Below are 12414 nucleotides of genomic sequence, written 5' to 3'. Positions count from 1 at the left end.
TACCGAAACTCACTCAAGAAAAAATAGTTTACTTGAATTGTCCTCTACCTATTAAAGTAATTGAATTTGGCTTGGCGTCCATAGCCCAGTGGTTAGGGCACCAGCCACATACACTGGGGCTGGCAGGTTCGAACCCGGCTCCAGGCCTGCTAAACAACAACAAAAAATAGCTTGGAGTTGAGGCAGGCGCCTGTAGTCCCAGCTACTTAGGAGGCTGAGGCAAGAGAATCACTTAAACCCAAGAGTTTGAGGTTCCTGTGAGCTGTGATGCCACAGCACTCTACCAAGGGTGATATAGTGAGACTCTGTCTCAATAAATAAATAAATAAAGTAATAGAATTTATAGACTAAAACCTCCACTCTGTAACAAAACAAAGCAACCAAGAAAACAATTCCTCCAGGCCATTAACTTCACTGATAAGTTCTACCAAAAATGTGAGGGAAGAATTATACCAATTCTGTATAATTTTTTCCAGAAAAGGAAAGAAACATTTTCCAACTCCTCTTGTTAGGTCAGCGTTACTTTCACACCAGAACTGAACAAAGCCATTATGAGAAAAGAAACCCATAGGACACATCCTTCATGAACATAGGCACAAAAATTCTTAACAGAAGTTTAGCAAATCAAACCCAAATCAAATAATACATCATCAAACCTAGGTGTCCAACAATAGATGAATGAATAAAGAAAATGCGGTCTGTATACACAATGGAATACTCTTCAGCCATCAAAAGAATGAAATCCTATCATTCACAATAACATCATGGAACTGGAAGGTACTACTCTAAATGAGCCAGAAACAGGAAGTTATATACCTCATATTCTCACCCATATGTGGAAGCTAAAAAAATGTTGATCACACAGAAATAAAAAGTAAAACAGAGGAGATGCATACTAGAGTCTGGGAAGGGCAGGGGGAAGAGAAAAGGGGGCAGATAGGAAGAGATTTGACAAAGGATAGAAAATGAGAGCTAGAAAGGAGGAATACGTTCTAGTGTTAGTTAACAATATGTTATTCGATTTTAAATAATTACAAGAAGGATATCGAATGTTCCCAGCACAAAGAAATGATCAGTGCTTGAGATAATATGATAATTACCCTGATCTGATCACTCTACATTATATGTATTGAAACATCACTACATTCTCTATAGATATACAGAGTCATTGTATGTTAATTAAAAAATACATCAGTATTTACCTGAAAGAAACGTGTCCACACAAAGCCTTACACATGAATGCTCATAATGGCTTCATCTATTGTAGTCCAAAATGGAAACAACCGAAGGTTTATAAATGACTAGAGAGAGATGAATAACTAAATAGTTGATGGCTGCGTAGTTGATTATAAATAATGGATCACTACTAGTAATAAGAATGAATAAACTATACACAGAACACAGTAAGAATGAATGAACTATACACATGAATAGATCTCAGAATCATTATGTTGAATGAAAGACGCCAGTCAAAAAAGAGTACGTGCTGCCTGCTTCCATTTATATAAAATTCCAGAAAGGATAAACTTACCTATCATGATAGAAATCAATCAGAGATTGTCTGGAGGTGGGGGTAGCAGATAGACGTGGGGGAGAAGAAAGAGGGGTGGATTATAAAAGGAACATGAGGAAATTTGGTGGGTAACAGACAAGTTTATAACCTTGATTATAATGATGATTTGGGGGGTATATGCATATGCTAAAACTTATGAAATTATACACTTTATTGGGGTTTATCATATAACAGTTTTATCTCAATAAAGCTGTTAAAAACTCACACCCTTCCTCCCATAAAAATTAGGAGAAGGCTGGGGAAAGCTTTACAATTTAAAGTTTAAATGGACTTGGTCTCTGGCGGTCATCCATCTCCTGCTCCCCCCACCCACCTAGCTCTTAGTCTTAGATTTCCTGTGCCTTGATTCCCCCTCATTTTGGCTCTGAACATTAACTTTATTTTCTATTGCTGCATCGGCAGTCTATGGGGTTAGAACTTGGAGAGTGTCCTGGTCTCTTTAGTCTTTCTTTCTTTTTTTTTTTTTTTGAGACAGAGCCTCAAGCTGTCCCCCTGGGTAGAGTGCCCTGGCCTCACAACTCACAGCAACCTCCAACTCCTGGGCTCAAGCAAGTCTCCTGCCTCAGCCTCCCAAGGAGCTGGGACCACAGGTGCCCGCCACAATGCCCGGCTATTTTTTGGATGCAGCTGTCATTGTTGTTTGGCGGGCCCAGGCTGGATTCGAACCCGCCACCTTAGGTGTATGTGGCTGGCTGCTTAGCCACTTGAGGCACAGGTGCCAAGCCTAGTCTTTCTTTAAGCCCATATTATGTCCCTAGTTTGCCATCTGTCATTTCTGGAGCCGAGACCATTTCCTGAGCAATGGTTTTTGTTCCTTGTATACATCCTGTGTATAGTCTCTACCCCAGACGCTGAGGCCCTTCTACTGTCCTGTCTGAAACCAAAAGTTTAATGGTAGCAAGAATTGGCAGGGTTTTTTTTTAATGCCCTTGGGTTTTTAGCTGTAAAAGTCCATCCTTGGATTGTGGAAACATATAGATAGTCTCACCTGTGAAGATGGTCCAGGCCCCTTTATTCAGGGGTTTGGGCCCCTATATTCAAGGCTCGAAGCCCCACCTCTTACTCTTCTTGTACAATTTTCTTTCTTTTTCCAAGAGTCATTTTAACCAATTCCACAGCCTTTAGCTGCTTCATCTTGAGAGCAGAGAGAGCTACACTCATAGCAGGCAGCTCTCTGTGCAATTTATGGCTTCACAGTTCTGCAAATTACAGTCATTTGCAATCTTCTCCATTAGTGCCCTGACCCCATCCAACTATGTCTGCATGTTTTTGGTTCCTGATGTCTGAAGCTTCTAGTTGCTTTACCACCTAATCTCTCTAAGCTGAAAATGTTCCTTTTCCATTTTCTGGGGGCCTTCTGATCTGTAAACTTCCTCAATATTAAGATCATAGGGTCACCTTTGTTTATTTTCTGTTATTGGGTTTACTAATTCTTCCATTACAAGCCTGTACTTTTCCAGAGCTACTTTTCTCACACAGAAGAGACTATCAGTGACTTCTGATTCTTTCTGGAGTCCTATTACTTACACCAGTCCTGTCCACCTCTCTTGTGTGAGGCGGTAATTTTACATAAAATCTCTCCCACCGTCAGTTCAACACCAGTGTCAAACCCAGACTTGGCTTCTTGTGGCTCCCCTTTAGTGATTCTCACCATTTAGCTACCTGTCAGGGCTGACCCAGAGGTTTTAAGGTAGTCCTGCTCCTTGCAAGTTTGTACTCAGCAGCCATTAGAGGAACTCAGGGATGCTTTATTAGGGTGGTTCCCGAACTTTGGTGTGCATTGGAATCACTCTGAGGGCTTGCAGAAATGGATTGCTGGGCTCCATCCCAGAGCTGCTAATTCAAGGGACTGAGCATTTACTTTTTACCAAATCTGCTGGTCAGGAGTACACTTTGAGAACCCCTGAATTAGCCCATTCTCAGCAATCGTTCATGGCCCTCCTCTATAAACCCCGGCCCCACTCTACTTTCCTTTGTTGTTAACTACTATTTTTTTTTTTGAGACAGAGTCTCAAGCTGTCACCCTGAGTAGAGTGCCATGGTGTCACAGCTCACAGCAACCTCAAACTCTTGGGCTTACACAATTCTCTTGCCTCAGCCTCTCAAGTAGCTGGGACTACAGGCACCTGTCACAACACCCGGCTGTTTTTGTTGTTGTTGCAGTTGTCACTGTTGTTTTTGCTGGCCTGGGCTGGGTTCAAACCTGCCAGCTTCGGTGTATGTGGCCGGCACCCTAGTTGCTGAGCTATCGGCACTGCCCTTAGCACCCTACAACTCTTAGGCTCAAGCAATCCTCTTGCCTCAATTTTTCTATTTTTAGTAGAGACAGGGTCTCGATTTTTGCTCAGGCTGTTCTCGAACTCTTTAGTTCAAGCTATCTGCCCACCTTGGACTCCCAGAGTGCTAGGACTACAGGAGTGACCCGCTGTGCCCAGCTCTACTATTTTTTATTTGTTTTTATTTATTTATTTATTTATTTAGAAACAGGGTCTCACTCTGTTGCCTAGGCTGGAGTGCAGTGGCATCATGATAGCTCACTGCAACCCCCAACTCCCGGATTCAAGCAATCCTCTAGCCTCAGGTGCACGCCACTGAGCCCAGCTAATTTTTCAGTTTTTTATAGAGATGTAGTCTTGTGGTGTTGCTTAGGCTGGTCTTGAATTTCTGTCCTCAAGTGATCCTCCTGTTTCTGCCTCCCAAAGCGCTCAGATAACAGGCATGCGCCACTGTGCTTGGCAGCTTGCAGTTGTTAGCTCCAGGTCTGCCCTGTGTGCTAATCCTCAGGCTTGGTCCTCCCATTTTTCTCTTACCTCTACACCTTTGGACCCTGGCTCTTCCTGCTCCAGGTCCCTGAGGTAGGTGTCCCTTCTTTAGCTCTGTCTTCTCAGGGTTCCAAATTCAGTACCCAAATTCTTAGCCGCCCTGCAGGGGGGTAACCAGACTAACTCTTACCAAGGTCTAATCCAGAAATTTCCTGGCCATAGTTTCCCGAGCCATTCCCCCACCATCATTGCCTTCTTTTGAAATTGGCCAGTTAATATCAGTCTATTTTGCACTAATATCTCTAGAGTTCCCCTTCTTCCATCAGCCACCTCAAATTATTATCATAGTCACTAAAGACAATAATACTCCATGAATTAATTTTTCTTCTTTATTTCTCTCTCTCAATGGCTCTCTGAGAGCACATTTCAATAGTACCCTCTGGGGCAGATGTGAGGAGATAGCTAAGTGCATCCCCATCTCTGCTTCTAGCAAATTTCCTTCTTTTCCTCTGTTAAAGCTCTTGAGTGTCTGATCACCCATCTTAACCACCAAACAACTCAAATAGCTCCCTTCTTCCTATCTTCATTTTGAAAAGTCGTTAAATCTGTATTTGTCCTTTTAAGTACATTGCTTTCATGTAGTCTAGTCTGGTTTCTAAGATTTCAGCCATCCTAAGTAATGCTTTTTTTTTTTTTTCTCTCTTCTTTCTCCCTTTAAGCCCTTGTTATTTTCCTATTTGCCATTTCCAAGCTAAGACGGTCTCCAGGGCAACGGTCCTCTGCTCGCTGGCGAGTCCTCAGCCCCTGCCCCCTCAGCAAAGGCCCTTCCACTCTCTATGTGCAAATTGGATTTTCAGAACCCAATGCTCCAGGTGTAAGGCGATTGTCTCCCCCCTCCCCTTTTTTTCCTCTGGCCTTTGGGTTTGTAATTATTTAATTTTTTCAACCATTCAGTTGAAGAATCTATATTGCCAATTTAATCCTCCCGTTCTGCTCCACCTCTTCTTGTTCTCTTGTCCTTTAAAATGCACTGTGATAATCAAGACTTATTGATTAAAATCTCCAGAGGACCCCTGGCCAGGATGGTCAGACCTGGCAGCATCTCTGGACATCTTGTGGTCAGGCTGCAGGTTTCACGCTCATGACCGTGATTTGGTCTTTCGGTCTAGGTTTGATTGTCGTGTCATCCCAGAATGGAAAAAAGGAGAACCCATACTCTCTCTTTCACTGGTTCCCAGTCCCTCAGAAGGGTGGTCTGTGATACAGTTTTTTCCTGGCCTGTGATGAAAAAAAAAAGAAAAAAAGCCAGGTGCCAGCCAAGGGACTGTTTCTGAGAAAGGGTTGTCACCTCTATTTTATCTTTCTTATTTTTTTTTCAATGCTAAAATGTCTTTTTATTTATTTTTATGACCCTTGATTGAGCTTCTGTATTTTATTAGACCTGTGAACTCAAAACCCGTGGGCTCCAATTCTCTCTCTTCCACCAATGCTGAAGCAAAAGGCGGGCTCACTAGAGTTCGTTGTTTCAAGCTGAACTTCCCTTAACCCCAGAAACCAATCTGCCTCTCCAAGAACATTGGATTCCTACTTCTACCAAGAGACACTAATCCAGACTCCAAGCCAGGGCAGGATCCCATACTTTCCACATGAGATGTTACCCAGGAATGCAGCTGCTCTGAGGGTTTGCATGAGCAGGCCCTCAACCTCAGTCCCCAATGCATAGGTTCACATTTGCCAACCCCACCAGATGTTAGTCTTGTCCTCATAATCCCAAACCTTTCCATTCTGAATCTTTGCCTGGTTTCCTCTTCTGGCAAAGAGTCTGGATGCTGTAAAAAAACCCAAGAACATCCTGTATCCCCATCCCTTATTTTTTAAAGAGGTACTTCTCAAATTTTTCCATTGAAGTTTTCCTCGTGGCAGAGAGGACTGAATTCATATGAAGGAGAAAGGGAAATCAGTCTGAGGGGTTCTCGCAAGCAAGACATTTGTATTTTATCTTAAACATTTATGCAATGTTTGTCTTCTCCTTCATAATAGATTCCCATTTATATTCATATAAAAATGTTTACCATTACACAACATGGGTCTGCCACTTCAGAAGTGCAATGTCTTCATCCGGGAGCTTGAATATCGGTGGCACACAAAGTGATCTCATAAGCATTTCAGCCACCCCCCCCCCATCCCACCCCGGAGTGGTTCCTGCATCATGCAGTCTCACCCACCCTCTGCTTGGCTCTGAAATCTTTTACTCACCCCTAGCTAACTTGCCTGTGCCATTTTCCTCAAGGGACTCGAACAATCTCCTTCACGCCCAATTTTACTGCTACCTTGTGCGACAAGTTCGCTTCTATTTTGGCAAAGAAAGAGTTCCTTTAGGGTGGCATCTTCCTCCCTCATCTCTAATTCTTCTGAGAAAATGCTAATATGTGGGCGGAGGAATGCCTCTCTTCTTTCTATTAAGCTGTGTTAGAAGAGCACCAGAGGATATTGCTGTGGGCTCAGTTACTCTAAAGATTAAAAACAAAGTAACATTTTTTCGGATTCTAAAAGTAGTAAATTATAATAGTTGTCTGCTGCTTTTGCTTTCCAAACTCTCTTTATTCTGATATCAGACTTCTTCTTCTTCTTCTTCTTCTTTTTTTTTTTTGAGACAGTCTCAGCTGCCCTGGGCGGAGTTTCATGGCATCATAGCTCACAGCAACCTCAAACTCTTGGGCTCAAGTGATCCTCTTGCCTCAGCCTCCCAAGTAGCTGGAACTGTAGGCACCTGCCACAACACTTGGCTACTTTTTTCCTTTTGAGAACCTTCTTCAGTATAGGGCTGATACCACCTTGTCCCTACTCAGCTCCATGGATGGTCCTGTGACCTAGGCCTGGCTATCATAGTCCTCCTTTTTAGGAGAGGGCATATGTCTAAGCAAGGCCATTAAGAGTTAGTCAGGACTTAGGGTTGCCAAACTAGTAGGCTGCTTTGTCATCATCACAGGGGCAGAGGCAGCCTGAGAAAAAAGACCAACACAGAAGAGCCAGTAAATGGGGAAAGCCCTATTCATAACAAATTCATTGAAGAATCTGCATTTGGCTATCTACCCCTATACCATTCAGGCACATGAACTGAAGTTAGTACCAGTTGACCTCTTGTTGTTAGTATCCAAAAGAATCCTTACTAATATAGAAATTCCTTTGTAGGCTGGTTGCAGGGCTCATGCCTGTAATCCTACTACTATGGGAGGCCAAGGCAGGTAGACTGCCTGGAGCTTAGGAGTTTGAGACCAGTCTGAGCAAGAGCAGGATCCTGTTGCTAAAAAAAAATAGCCAGGTGTGGTGGGAGCTTGGAGTCCCGGCTACTCAGGGGCTCAAACAAGAGGATCACTTGAGCCCAAGAGTTTGAGGTTGCTGTGAGCTAAGACACCAGGGTACTCCCTCAGGGGTGACGAATTGAGGCTCTGTCTCAAAAGAAAAGAAATCCCTTTGTAAAAAGATACCACTAATATTATAGAAATATATAACAAAGTGAAATAGAAAGTATTATATTTTAGGAGGCGCCAGTAGCTCAGTGGGTAGGGCGCTGACCACATACACCAAAGCTGGCAGGTTCGAACCCAGCCCAGGCCAGCTAAACAACAATGACAACTGTAACAAAAAAATAGCTGGGTGTTGTGGCAGGTGCCTATATTCCCAGCTACTTGGGAGGCTGAGGCAAGAGAATCGCTTAAGCCCAAGAGTTTGAGGTTGCTGTGAGCTGGGACACCAGGCACTCTACTGAGGAGGATGACATAGTGAGACTCTGTTCCCCCCCCCCCAAAAAAGTGTTATATTTTACATTTACTTAAGAAATTTTCACCTAACCAAAGCCCCTAAGAATTTTCTTCTATACTTTCTTCCAGAAGTCTTAAAGTTACAGTTCTCAAATCTTTAGATGTGTGATACATTTTGAGCACATCTTTAATGTGGTCTTTGATTCATCTTGACTTAAATTTTGGGGCTGGGTGTGGTGACTCACGCCTATAATCCCAGCACTCTGGGAGGCCAAGGCGGGTGGATTGCTTGAGCTCAGGAGTGTAAGACCAGCCTGAGCAAAAGTGAGACCCCGTCTCTACTAAAAAAAAAAAAATAGAAACAACTGAGGCATGAGGATCACTTGAGCTCAAGAGTTAGAGTTTATGGTGAGCTATGACGCCACCACAGTATTCTACCCAGGGTGACAGCTTGAGACTCTGTCTCAAAAAAATAAATAAATAAATAAAAATTACAAAAAATTTTGTAAACATTGTGAGCTAATAGCCTTGGGATTTTTTTTTTTTTTTTTTTTTTTGAGACAGAAATTCCCTTTGTTGCCCTCAGTAGAGTAATGTGATATCTTAGCTCACAGCAACCTAAAACTCTTGGGCTCAAGTGATCCTCTTGCCTCAGTTTTTCATTTTTAGTAGAGACGAGGTCTCACTCTTTCTCAGGCTGGTCTTTGAATTCCTGAGCTCAAGCAATCCACCCACCTCAGCCTCCCAGGGTGCTAGGCTTACAGGTGTGAGCCACTGCGCCTAGCCTCCAACATGACTTTTTGGGATTACTAAATTTTATAGAAAGTCTTGAAATAAGGTAATGTAACTTTGTTCTATAGTTTAAAATTTTTTGTGGCTAATCCAGATAATTTGCATTTTCACATATACTTTGGAATCAGCTTGTTATTTTCATTAAAAAATCTCAGATTTTTGTGCATCTTACAAGGGTACATGTGAAACTTACTAAATGTAGAATATAAATGTCTTAACATAGTAACTAAGAAAATGCTATGAAGGCTATGTTAACCAGTTTGATGAAAATATTTCAAATTTTATATAAACCAGCACATTGTACCCCTGACTGCATTAATGTACACAGCTATGATTTAATAAAAAAAAAAAAAAATCTCAGATTTTTTTTTTTGTAGTTTTTGGCCAGGGCTAGGTCTGAACCTGCCACCTCCGGCATATGGGGCCGGTGCCCTACTCCTTTGAGCCATAGGCACCAGCCAAAATCTCAGATTTTTATTGTAATTGTGTTGAATCTACAAATTTGGAGGGAACTGATATTTTAATAGTATTGTCTTCCAATCCATGAGCATGGCATAACTTTTAACTTATTTAGACATTTCCTGAATTTTCTTAGTAATGTCCTCTGTGTAAAGATCCTGTAATATTTTTATTTACCCTGCATTTTGCTGTACACTTATGTATAATATGCACCCATGTTTTTTTCCCAAACTTCCAGGAAAATGCTCCTTGAGAAAGTGGCTGGCTTTTAGCCAGGAGAGACATATCTGGGAAGGGCTCACATTCCCTGGTAAACTTACAGATCATACTGCCCTTACCCTCCCACAGCTGCCTGCTCTGGAAGGCCTGCCCCTTCCCTTTCTCCTGGGACCCTTTCCCTCCCCACCACATCAGGGCTGTGGGCTGAGATGGCCAGGAGCTTCTAAGGTTGCCATATGGGTTCCTGTGGCCTATGTGGGGCTCCCAGTCCCCTCCACACAGCCAGGACTTGAGCCTTGGTTCTTGCCACGCATGCCCATGGCCTGCCTCACCAGCCCTGCCACTGCCTTCTCCCCTGATGGTGGCGCTCAGTAGAGGCTACTCCAGCCTGCTCTTACCAGATCTTGGGTTCTGGATCCTCCCAGACTAGAATCCTGTCTGTCTGGCAGGGCCAAGCAGGAGGGTGCAGTGGCCCTGAGAGGCCTTTTGGGCTCCTGGGCTCCCAAGTTGTATTACACATGTATAATATCCTTTCTAATTTTCCCCTCAAAACTTTGGACAAAAAAGTATACATTATGCATAGCAAAATACAGTAATTTATCCATAAACATTTCATATTTTTGGATGTTACTGCCAATGGGATTGTTAAAAATTCAATTTCTACTTGTTTATTGTTAGTAAAGGCACATATTAATACAATTGAATATGTATATTATACTTGTGTTCCATAATCTAACCAAACTCTCTTATTGATTCTTGTAGCTTTTTTGTAGGTTCTTTAGGATTTTCCACATCTGCAGTCATGTTGTATACAAATAGAAGAAGTTTCCTTTTTATGCATTATTCCTTTGGCTTAGGGCCTCCAGTACAGTACCGAATAGAAATGGGAAGAAAAGACATTCTTGTCTTGTTCACTATATTAGGGACGAAAGCATAAAGAATAATGTTAGCTAGAGATTTTTTTTTCTTATATGTATGCCTTTAATAAGGCTTTGGGGGATTCCTTCTATTCTCAGTTTGCTGAGAGTTTTCATCAAGAATGAAGTTTGGCTTGGTGCCTGTAGCTCAATGGCTACGGAGCCAGCTACATGCACCACAGCTGGAGGGTTCGAATCCAGCCCGAGCCTGCTAAACAACAGTGACAACTACAACCAAAAAGTAGCCGGGCGTTGTGGCGGGTGACTGTAGTCCCAGCTACTTGGGAGGCTGAGGTGAGAGAATTGCTTAAGTCCAGGAGTTTGAGGTTGCTGTGAGCTGTGACGCCATGGCACTCTACCGATGGCAACAAAGTGAGACTTTGTCTCAAAAGAACAAAAAAAAACAACAAACGAAGTTTGAGTTTTGCCAAACACTTTCTTGAATCTATTGAAATGATTTTTTTTTTTTTTTTGGGCCAGGGCTGGGTTTGAACCTGCCACCTCCGGCATATGGGGCTGGCACCCTACCCTTTTGAGCCACAGGCGCCGCCCCAAAATGATTTTTCTTTTTAAGTCTGTTAACTATAGTAATAGTTTATTTATTTATTTATTTTTGAGACAGAGTTTTACTATATCACCCTCGGTAGAGTTCTGTGGTGTCACAGCTCACAGCAACCTCAAACTCTTGGGCATAAGTGATTCTCTAGCCTCAACCTCCCAAGTGGCTGGGATCATAGGCTCCCATCACAATGCCTGGCTATTTTTTTTGTTGTAGTTGTCATTGTTGTTAGGAGGCTCGGGCCAGGTTCAAACCTGCCAGCCGCCGTGTATGTGGGCAGTGCCCTAACCACTGAGCTACAGGCACTGAGCCTATGAATAGGTTTTTGAATGATAAAACACTTTTGAAATCCCTGAGATCAGCCCTTTTGTTCTGATGTCTCGTCCATTTTTTATATTACTAGAATCAACTTGCCAAAAAATTTGTTAAAATTTTCTGCATCAGTGTTCATGAGTAGTGAGTAGTTTTCTCTCTTTGTAATGCCTTTTTCTGGTTTTGGCAACTGAATAATGTGGGTTTCATAAAATAAATCAGAAAATGCCCCCCCCCCCATTTCTAGAAGACTTGATGTAAAATTGGGGTCATTTCTTCCTGCAATGTTTCAGAACTCACCATTAAAGTAACCTAGCCTTCTAGTTTTCTTTGTGGGAAGTTTTTTCCCCGTCAGACTGCTAATGTGCCAATATTGTAACAGGGTTTGAGGTCGGCACATCTCACGCAAGCCCATGGAGACTCCATCATCGTGTTTATGAACTACAAAAGGATCTGTGGGAAGGTTATTAACTGTGATTCCAATTTATTTGGTAGATACGGTAATATTCATTTTCTCTCTCTCTCTTTTTTTTTAAAATGAGCTTTCTAGGAGTTTGTATATTTTGTTGAAGTTACTGGATTTATTAATATGAAGATATCCATAATATTCTTTTCATTCTTTTAATGTCTGAGGAGCTGAAGTCTTCTTTCCTCTTGATACAGGTAATTTTTATCTTCTTTTTCTTTTCTCTGATTAGTCCAACTAGAACTTTACTAATTCTATTAATCTTTTCTAAAAATTAGCTGTTATTTTAATTGTCTTTTTCTATTGGTTTTCCGTTTTCTATTTTATCTATTCTGCTCTTTACTATTTCCTTCCTTCTACTTACTTAGGGTTTACTTTTCTCTTTTTTTCCTTTTTTTTTTTTTTGAGACAGAGTTATCCCAGGTTAGAATGTTGTAGCCTTAGCCTAGATCACAGCAACCTCAAACTCCTGGGTTTAAGTGATCCTCCTGCTTCAGCCTCCCAAGTAGTTGGGACTACAAGTGTCTGCTGCAATGCCCAGGTAATTTTTCTATTTTTATTAGAGATGGGGTCTCACCCTTGCTCAGGCTGATT

The 12414-nt window shown here is 42.1% G+C and overlaps 1 non-coding gene across 1 annotated transcript; it reads right to left on the bottom strand.

Moving 5' to 3' along the window:
- Positions 1 to 11703: 11703 nt before the first annotated feature.
- Positions 11704 to 11807, bottom strand: LOC111722625. The gene has a single exon (XR_002771363.1). It is a non-coding gene; the product is annotated as a small nucleolar RNA U13 (small nucleolar RNA).
- Between the last annotated feature and the right edge of the window lie 607 nt (positions 11808 to 12414).

Source organism: Otolemur garnettii, unplaced genomic scaffold (assembly GCF_000181295.1).
Source record: "Otolemur garnettii isolate 467f Iridium unplaced genomic scaffold, OtoGar3 scaffold00293, whole genome shotgun sequence".
Taxonomy (NCBI): domain Eukaryota; kingdom Metazoa; phylum Chordata; class Mammalia; order Primates; family Galagidae; genus Otolemur; species Otolemur garnettii.
This window is presented reverse-complemented; position numbering and strand designations above follow the sequence as displayed.